A 10482-nucleotide genomic window follows, 5' to 3' on the forward strand; every position below is an offset into this window, starting at 1 on the left:
ACTGTGTTTAAGGAGGCTCCATTCCAACTGATGTCCTCCCAAGTGTTCCAGTCCACTCTCTCCATCATAACCGCCAAGAAGCCTTTCTAATTAGGGACTGCAGCAATTACTTGCAAATGGGGCCACAGAAACAGAATATGGCTCAGGTGATGGGGATTAGCCTCTCTCTCTCTCTCTCTCTCTCTCCCTCCCTCCCTTCCTCCCCCCCTCTCTCCATCCATCTTCCTTCCCCTCTCCCAGAACTCCAAATGATGTTGGTCCATATGCCTGGTAAAATATTTCTTGCCACCACCTTGCTTAGAGTCAGGCAACAGTAAAATAGGAAATTCCCTTCTTACTGCTGGCATCAGATCTAAGTAATACTGGAGGGTGATGAAGAACCTTGCTTGATCAGACCAAAAGTCTATCTAGTCCAGTGTCCTGTTTCCCCAGTGGCCAACCAGATGTTTTTGAGAAGATCAGAAACAGGAGATGGAGGCAAAAAGCCCACTGTTGCTGCTGCTCCCCAGCAAATGATATTCATAGACATGCTGCCTCTGAACCTGCAGGTGGAGTATAGCCACCATCGCTAATAACCTTTGATAGACTTATCCTCCATGAATTGGTCTAATCTGCTTTTGAAGGTATCCAAAGCTATTGGCAGAAGGAGCGTCTGCCATTAATATGCATAGCCACTGCTGCCTTTTAACCACAAGTGAATGGAAATGGCACTACTGTTCTGACCAATTTGATCCAATTCTCACCTTAGGGATTTCTCAAGGGGACCTCATGTGCTTTTTTAAAATATTCACAGGATGACTTTACCACCCCTTTGTCCTTTCTAAAGGTGTGAAATGGACCATGCATCTTGAAAATTCGAGAAGTTGCAACACAGAAAGAAAACTCTGGAAAATGACTACTTTTGAACACTGCTTTCCCCGATGCCTTTCAACTTTGCATATAATCTGCTCTGCAAGATGCTCCTTTAAGCAGCAGGCCTTATATCTGACTGCAGAGAAAAGGGTAGGGAGCTGCTGTGGTTTGACTCAGGATATTACATAAAGAAGTCCTACATGGAACATGCAAATCACATGCAGTTCCTGCGCCCCTCACATGGCCAACTTTTCAGGTTTTGACATGACGCTGATCTAACTGTGATTGTCAAGTTGTGCTGTGAACAATTTATCAGTGGAGATGTAAATGTGTCAATTAGTACCTAGGAAAACATGGTATGAATAGGAGATGAGAAGAAACTATCATTTTGTTATTTAGCAGTTGCAAACCCCCAAACCTTGGAGACTATGTTTGATGGGAAAGATCGGACTTTGGATTTAAGCAAGTTGGGAGGAAAGCAGATGTCAGTCTGATCCATTGCAGCTGGAGAAGAATCTGTGGTTTTCAGGTCTAGGTAGCTTTCCAACCCTTCAGCACCCTGGAGATTTGTGTGTATTTCAGAAGTACTTCAGATGATTGACTGTTCAAAGGGCTGATGTTCCAGGCTGAATAAGGCAGAAAATGCCATTTTTATTTCTTTAACAGATTGGGGGGAGGGAGCATAACCTAGGTTATCCCGTCACCTTGAAGATAGAAATATTTGCTTGTAGTAAATATAAAACATAGAGGTAACTAGTGCTAGATGAAAATAAAACATGAGAAGTATAGATATTGGTTTGGAGTTTCTGAGGCCGTTCCATCCCACACAAGTGAGATATAGCCTCTACATGGATGTATGTAAACTTCTTTGCTAGCTATGTCTCCATTCCATGTTCCATGTTCAGTCTTAGGATCTTTTAGCTTAAATCCTTCCTCACCAAGAATCTGATAGATGGTAAATGCAGGAAGGACAGATTATGCTCCTTGCATGATTAGAAATAGCTGGTGTAAAGGCAGGTAAATAATGCAATTTACAGTCCAATCCGGGTCTTACACTGATGAATCTTGCAATATGTCAGTGGTAGTCCCAGACTGATGGCAGGAAAGCTGCTCCATCATTCAGTGGGCGGTGGCTGGCAGGACCAGCAGTTAAAGGCTGCACGCAGGTGACAACAGCTCGCTGAACTTCATTGTTACTGGTAGGTCAATGGTGGGGACAGATCAGGAAAGCTGGCCCAAGGCAGGTTGGGGATGGGAGGGGAAGGATCTCAACAGCAGCTGTGTATGCTGAGATCCAATCCCCCCTTCCCTGCCTGGAACTCCCTTAAGAGTCTCCTTAGAGACTTGACTTATGCCAGCTAATGAGCAGGTGTAGTTTCGAGAAAACCCATTGGAGGCTAGGAAGCCTATGGAGAGGGGAAAAAAAGATTTTTACTTATCTCTCTTGGGCCATCTATAGCATTATACCATCCCCCCCGTCTATAGCATGCAGCGTACGCTACGTCAGCAACAATGTATGGGCTGGCAGGAGATAGGACTGGGCCCTTAAGCTGGTCCACACATGCATGTTCCTCACTCCTGAACTTACAAATGAATAGATAATCTCTTAAACACAGTGTCAACATTCCATTTGCATTTCTGGCCAATCATCGATAGCCTCATCAAGTGTTTCATTTCTCAGAAAAGAGGGGCTGGGACATCATGAATGTCACATGGTTTGACCTGGAAATATTTTTCCTTTGTTGTTGTCATCATTGTATCGAAAATATTGATATAACATTTCTCATCAAAAAAGGTCACAAAGCCAAATACAGGTGTGACCTCGCTACCCGTGGGGGATCCATTCCGTGGATAAGCGAATCCACTGATGTGTGAATTTGTGCCAGTTTGATGAGTGTTCTCCAGTATCTGTGGCATCCAGATACCAGTGATATACCATACATTAAAATGGGTTTCTGTCCCAAATGTTTCATTTTCTAAAGAGAAAAAAAAGAGGTAAAAGAGACACAAGCAGGCAGTCACTGGGAATACTGCTATGCTGGAGGAAAGAGGGCCAGTTGCTCCCTAGGGCAGTAATGAACCTGCCCCTTGATGCGCCCTGGGGCAGAGGTCTGTGTTGCCGCCCCCTCTGTACCATGCTGCCCCCATACTTACCCAGCACAACAGAGCCTTCTGAGACTTCCCTACTGTCTTAAACAATACTTCAGGGAAACCCTAAGTACTGTTCAAGGTCTTGTTGGAAGACTTAGAAGGCTTTCCAAGTGTTCTGCAATGCTGCCTGGGTATGGTGCTCGGGGCATTTGCCCCCTGCCCCCCCTCCAGTCCCACCACTGCCCTAGGGCCTGGTGAGGAACTCAGGGTTCTATCCTATCCAACTTTCCAGCACTGGTGCAGCCGCAATGCAGCCCTGAGGTGAGGGAACAAATGTAAGGTAAGGTAAGGGAACCCCATTGGCACAGCTGCACTAGCACTGGAAAACTGGATAGGATTGTGCCCTGAGTCAGTCCTTATCAAAGCACACCCAAACTGCATTTGAATCTTTACAGCATCATCCCACAAGTCCTTTCTTGAATGACAATCTCTGATTGTCTCTGAAAATACATCCTCTTCTCTAGGCTGTTAATGGAGGAGATGGGAGAAAATCACCTGGAAGCTTTCACATTTTGCTTTGGGCTCACTGGTTCATTGGGCACATTTATTGTTCAACATACTTTCATTGTTGCCCCTGAAATTCGCTGGTCCTTTACAAATTTCTCTACATTTTAAACTTGTGAATAAGGAAAGGGAGTGTAATTATTTCCACTCTGCCCTATGAGTAATGGCTGCATGTATGTTTTACCACAATGACCTTTTCAGTATGTTGCACTTTGATTTGCTGTCTGCTGTTTTCTATTCAACAGTGTTGTCATCCTCACCTAAGGGGGAGGAGTGTAGTGACAAGCCAATCAAACGACAGAATACTGAAAAGGTCAAAGCACTAGTAAAGCACACTAATGAAATTCACCTGATCAATGTAAAAAGAAGACTTCTGTAATAACCGCAATGTTCAGAACAAAGATTTCAAACAGAGCTTGAGTTTTCAGAGGAAGCACCTTAAAACCTCTGAAAACAAATGAGCACTTGTATGTTTGCCCTGCCTTTCCAAGGAGGCTCACAAAAGCCAAACCAATAGAAACACCCAGTTCAGCAATGAAATTAGCATAACAGCAGCAGCAAAATCAGCAACCCTACACTTTCCAAAATTTATGTCTCTTACATCATCAAAGGCAAGGCACAAAGGAAGAGTATATCTGCACCTTCCTAAAGCAAAGAACACAAGAGCAGTAGGGCATCAGGATCAGGGGTATTAAAGGTATGTGGGTTCCAGGCTGAGAAGGATTTTAAAGGCATGCACCAGCCTCAAAGCACTACCCAGAAGCATTTGGCCCAGAAGCAAATTGGCAGCCAGTATAACTGTAGAAGAAAAAAACAACAGTGACAACAACAGCAACAAAATAGGTAGATGTGCTTTCGCTTATTCATATTCATCAGGAGGCAAGCAGTTACATGTGAGCCCTTTTGTTACTCCAGAGTAATCTTCAAGGGCAGCCTTATGTAGAGCATATTAAGGTAGCCTATCCTAGAGGGTATAAAAGCATGGATAGGAGAGAAATTCCAGCTCTCCAAGAAGGGATGAGGCCTATGGAATAAATGCGGTTGAGAGAACAAGTCCTTGCCACCAACTCCACTTGCATTCCGAGGAGCCACAGTAGGACCACAGCTGTTCAAATACAGAAACTGTAATCCCAATTTCAATCCCTCCAGGGATTGGAACGAACCAGACCCACCAATGTCACTTCTGGCTTGGCTGGATTCAGCCTCTTTAATGGGATGCAGGTTTTTCATTACCTCTGTGACTCAAATGGTTTATAACAGAAGAAAACAATCTGATTTCAGTTTTGTTTCCCATAATGGATTTACATCACACAAAATGATTTCTGGAGTTCACATCTAAGTGAAAATAAATAAATAAATGAAGATATAAAGCTGCTTTATGCTATCAGATCACTGGTCCATCTAGCCTTGTCAGTAGCTCTGGTAGCGGTCCTTCATAGCACTCCTGGAATCTTTCCAGGGATCTTTGGATACGTGGGGGATTGAACATGGGGCTTTGCATCAGTTAAGCAGTTGCTGTTAATGACAATCCATTCACAGTGCAATAGGTTAATGAAGCAGAGATCATTACAGGTGCAGCAAGCAGTGGAACTAGATGGTGTTGACCTGTTTTGTAGGGTGTACTACCTAGGGCAGTGCTTCCCAATGTTTACTTAAAGGTAAGAGAACCTATAAGTCATTGTGGTGCCTGTAAATGGGGGGGGGGGTGATGGCAGTGATGTTCCTCCCAGGTTTGCGCCGCCACCACTGTCTAAGTAAAAAAGGGGGGTTAGCCATGTTTGGTGGCAGCAAGAATCCAGGTTTTGCAGCGTCTCCAGCTGCTGCCACAGACAAGTATATTAAAAAAAACAAAAACCTTTTTTCTAAATTGGCTGTGGCGCAAACCCCAGGACTGATGTCACTGCAGTCCTGCTGTCACTGCTGGGTCACCACTTACTTTAAGAGGAAATATGGGGGCTGTGACCCCCAAGGTTGAGAAACACTGACTTAGGATATTGGAAGTCCAGTGTAGATTCACTGCTATTAATTTTCATTACTCATTTCTGAAGCACTTTAACTATGTGAAGTGTTCTATAATATTTTTTACTCTCTCTCTCTGTGTGTGTGTGTGTGTGTGTGTGTGTGTGTGTGTGTGTGTGTGTGGACTGTCTATTCTAGTTTTAAAAAGCCAATGACTCTGTAAAGCTCTCCTTCAGAATGTGTCCTAGAGGTGCCAGAAGGGCTGTCTTTGTTAAACAGAGGGACATGGCAATGTCAGCAGGATATGTGCCATCTCCACCGCTGTTCTCAGCCCTGGACAAGCACCTGGGAAACCCCCTAACAGCAAGACAGAGGAAACTGGCAGCAGCTGCATGGGGAGGACAGAATGAAAAGGAAGCAGAGAAATTGAGCTGACAACACAAAGCTACATTATAATATTTTCCAACACCAGCATCAAAGCAAACAAGGAGAATCAGTGACCATTGCAGCATCACTCAGAGTGTGAGAGGCCATTCTGAAAAGGTGGCTTGTTCACTGCGCAGAAGTTCTTGCTCTTTAAAAAAATCAGCATCTATTCTTGGCATCTTAAGCACAACATGATACAGTAGAGAGAAATTGAATTAGATAAATGCATCCCTGAAAAAAAAATGATACCATTTCTTAGCAATGGGGATAATAAAGCAGGAGAATATATCACCAATGAGATGGCTGACATGCTTTATCTTTGAATCTTCATAATTAAATTGTGCTGTTTTATGGAGGTTGCACTTCAGTGGGCTGCATTCCACAAACGGTTCAGGCAGGAGGTCAGGTTACAAGATCACGACACTGAACATGCTGAAGAAAGGAAGCAATATGATAATGAAACTGCTAAGCTGAACAAGCCTCCCAACTTTATATAGGCCACTGCCTTTGAGAAACCATCATTCATTTCAATAGCACGAAGAACTACTGAAAATGAAAGGAATGTAATGCACCTGCCCACCTGCCCTGTTAACCAAGGGACGGAAACCTTTTGGGGCAAAGAGCCCATTTTCCAGATTACCGAGCTCCCAGAAGTGGCTGTGCAGAGCTCAGCATGGGAGACAAAGTGGATTGGATAACTTTGTGTGGTGGGCTGGATCAGGCCTACGGACCATAGGTTGCCAACCCCTGCTGTAAACTGAGACTCACTGGTTACCTCTGGAGCCAAGGAGGCATTTGTTTCTCTCTGCTTGATTGGCCTTGGTGGTGAGTTAATATTTTATTTTTTATATTTTGCCTACTCCAGATTGTTTGGGTGGAGATAGGTTTGTTAGCCAGCAGCAGGCAGATTTTGTGCAGGTATGGGGTTAGCAATAGGGATTAGTGTGTACCCTGAGGTTTGCTGATTGGATCCCTTTACTCCAGTTGTTTAGAGCAGGAGTGTCCAGACTTTTTGGCAGGAGGGCCACATCATCTCTCTGACACTAAGTTGGGGACTGGGAAAAAAAGCCCCCGTAATTCAAATGTAATTTACATAATAATTGAATAAATTTACATAATTGAATAAATTTACATAAATGAATACATTAGAGATGGAACTTGTATGAATGAAGGTCTTGCAATAGCTCAAGGCCTATAAAAGGCCTTGCACGAAGTAAGGCTGGCCTTTCCTTTGCTGTCACTGAAACAGCAAGCAGTCGAAGAGCCCTCATCCCATAGCTCATGTGAGAAGTTGAACTGTTGGCCATCACGCTGAGAACAGTTGTGTCAGGCCAGCGTGGGCTCCAGCAAGTCTCTGGAGGGCCAGAGACTCATTGGAGACTGGGGGCTCCCTGCGGGCCAGATTAGGAGTGCTTGAGGGGCCCAGGGCTGCATTCAGTGGAGCCAGCTTTTCCCTCCAGATTATCACTGGAACATCGCCCTGCAAATCTATCCTCTGAATCCTACTTTGAGTAGAATTCAGCCACATCTCTGTATCTTGCCGGTTCCACCTGTTTCGGTTACAGGAAAAGTATGGAGGGCATCTTGACACATTGAATGGCTTTTCTAGTATAGGACTATTAAAAGTGTTTTATAGGCATTTTAACAACTTAGCTAGAGACAAGAAAGAATGGAATCAGGACCAGGGCTAATCAGAAAACAGCTCTTCCTCCAATAAAATAACATGTTCTTTAAATCTACAACTCAAGCATTTTCCACATCTAGGTATCTGAGTTAATCACCTCTCCAGTTTAATAGAAGAAAAGAGTAGGCTAACAATCACAAGGGATGTAAATTCAAGTTACAACTGGGTTTCTCCCCCCCCCCCACCCCAGACATAATTGGAACAGTTTAAGTCAAACTCTAATCAGTCTTTTTGAAGCAACTGTTAGCAAATGCTAAATAGAGCAACTCTGCCCTTCCTCCCTTGCTGCCTCTTATACATAGAACTGACTTTCCAAGTCACCTGGGGAATGTTGGTCCCTCGTTTCGTTTAAGTCTTTTCCTAAAACCCACTTTCTCCATGAAACCTCTGACACAATCCCTAAATCCTTCCCCCTCACTGTAACCACGTTACATACATGTAATTGAAACAATTTCATATGCCTTCCCTCCCTCCCTCCTTCCCTTCCTTGTTTATACATATAGATTGTAAAACCCTTGGGGCAGGGATCTATTTCTTCATTCTATGTAACGCACCTTAGGCCCCAATCCTATCCAACTTTCCAGCACCAATGCAGCCACAATGCATTCTCAAGGTGGGGAACAAATAAGGTCAGGACCTTGAGGAGGCCTCCATGACTGCCCCACCACCACAGGATGCAGTGCATGCCCAATTGGCACAGCTGCATCGATTGATTGGTTGGCAACCTTCAGTCTCGAAAGACTATGGCATAAGCCTACAGCACCCGGTATTCCCAGGCGGTCTCCCATCCAAGTACTAACCAGGCCTGACCCTGCTTAGCTTCCAAGATCAGACAAGATTGGGCATGTGCAGGGTAACAGTTGCATCAGAGTTGGAACATTGGATAAGATTGGGACCTGATTTGATTAATGGCCGATGGACCATTAACAACAGCGAATCTATAGATCCTGTCATGGCTGAAGTGCCACGTCGCCATCGCACAGGATGGAACCACTGACTGATATGACCAGCAGCTCTGCACATGTGCCAGAATCACCCAACTGCTCTGCTGGTCCAGATAAAGGGGGTTGTTTGTGGGCAGCTCAGGAGATATTCAGGGTGCAGAGGGGGAGGGCAGAGGGCTGGGAGCAGGCTGGAGATGGTGGATCTTGGTGGCAAAAGTGCATGCTGGATCTTACCCCCATTTTCTAACCTGCCTTGCCCCCTTCCTCTCCTTGGACTTAGGCGGTGTGGGTCTGAGGACAGTAATCATAGGCAATCAGACAGTAAAGTTTTTTTTTTTTACTTATCTCTTTGTCATTTTTGCCGTCTGATTGTTGTTGCCCCCCATAGCTTGCGGTGCATGCTCTGTTGGTGCATCCCCTTGCTATGGAGTAGCAGGTGATAGGAATGGGCTTTGAATGACCATTTGGATTTGTGACAGATATGAGTATCTCATTAGTCTTTGTAAGTATATCTAATGAAAGAACTGAATGTTCTGTGTTTGTATAAGTGCTGTGATTATAATCATGCAAGCTCTGAATATTTTTTTTTTTTTAATCTGACAATAATGTAGAAAAAAAAACTGTGAAAATTTCTGCTTTCACCCTGGTAGCTATTGCAATAGGGAAGAATTATTTAAGGCACTTCAGTTGTAACTTTTGACATTCACAGGTTGGGTGGTTTTTTTAAAAGTGGTTCCACAAACATATTCACATTGGGAGAATGGTGAGGAAATGGTGGAATACGAAATATGCATTATTGGGGAGCAGGTAGGTGAACATGCGGAAGCCTTGGATCTGAGGGGCCTCTGATGTGACTGTGCAATAAGTTTGCTGGAACAGCTTCACCACCTCATTTTCACATTGGGAGGCATGTGTGTGAAACAGCCCTCCAAGTGCGAAACTCAGACGTGTCAGAGAAAACACTAATTTTCAAGTGTTTTCTCTGATGTGGTCGCTTATGAGTTTTCCACATGGATGCTATTGTGCAGAAGTGTCTCCCCACATGAAAATGAAACTTATTATCTTCACCATGTGTAGATGGCATAACCTGAAAAAAGAAATGTGAGAAGTGGGCATTCTTGAGCCTCCAAAGCTTCTCTGTCCAGTACAAAGCTTCTCTGTTACAGTTGTGTGTCCGAGACCTCAGAGTCTTGTACATTGGAGTGTATCTTGGTGCTTGCTCCTCCTTCTCCATGTATAGACTCTGTCCTGGTTGCCCCCGTCCCTCCAATCCCTTGCTCTAAAGTGGTGTTCCACCCAGGCAGAGCTTCGTAATGTATTGCTAGTCCTTTCTGTTTTCTCCTTCCTTTGGGGGAGATATCCACTTCAGGGTCTTGCTAATTTCCATTCTACATCAATCCTAACAAATCACTCTGTTCCCTTCGGGCATCTTATATTATTACTTGTGCTCAATCTTTTCCTCCTTAAACTGCTTGCCAATGTATTCAGACAGATCTCTACATATCCAGCCACTCTGGCTTGGCTCCACATAGCATTCCGGGCTTGGTAAAACAAGTTGCAAAGTAGCTTTTTATCCACCCCCATGGATTCCAATTTACAGCCTTCCTCAGTCAATAGCAAATAGAAGGAGAGTTTGCAAAAGCAACGGTGGGCCAAAGCGAAATGGCATTATTCCTGCTTTGTGCTCTGAATATCACTGAGAGTTTGTTGTTTTGGTTTCCCTGGTGCTCTTTCATGGCTTGTTCTGCCCTCAGTTATCTCTTCTCCTTGTTGTCCTTTTGTTGTGTTGACTCTATATTTTCTTTTTAAAAAGTGAAACTTGAAGTGAGTTCTAAGGTTTCTCCAAAGATGAAACTTCTGTAAATTTTCAAGGAAGGTGAGGTGATTTTCTATAAGTGTAATTTGTCGAGAGGTTTCTGCACACATCCTGACAGAATGGGCTAATGTGTTTATGGAGAAACA

The 10482-nt window shown here is 44.1% G+C and overlaps 1 pseudogene; it reads right to left on the reverse strand.

The window, feature by feature from the left end:
* Positions 1-8327: 8327 nt before the first annotated feature.
* On the reverse strand, positions 8328-8446 carry LOC136642875 (5S ribosomal RNA; annotated as a pseudogene).
* Positions 8447-10482: the final 2036 nt, after the last annotated feature.

Source organism: Tiliqua scincoides, chromosome 2 (genome assembly GCF_035046505.1).
Source record: "Tiliqua scincoides isolate rTilSci1 chromosome 2, rTilSci1.hap2, whole genome shotgun sequence".
NCBI classification, from domain to species: Eukaryota; Metazoa; Chordata; class Lepidosauria; order Squamata; family Scincidae; genus Tiliqua; species Tiliqua scincoides.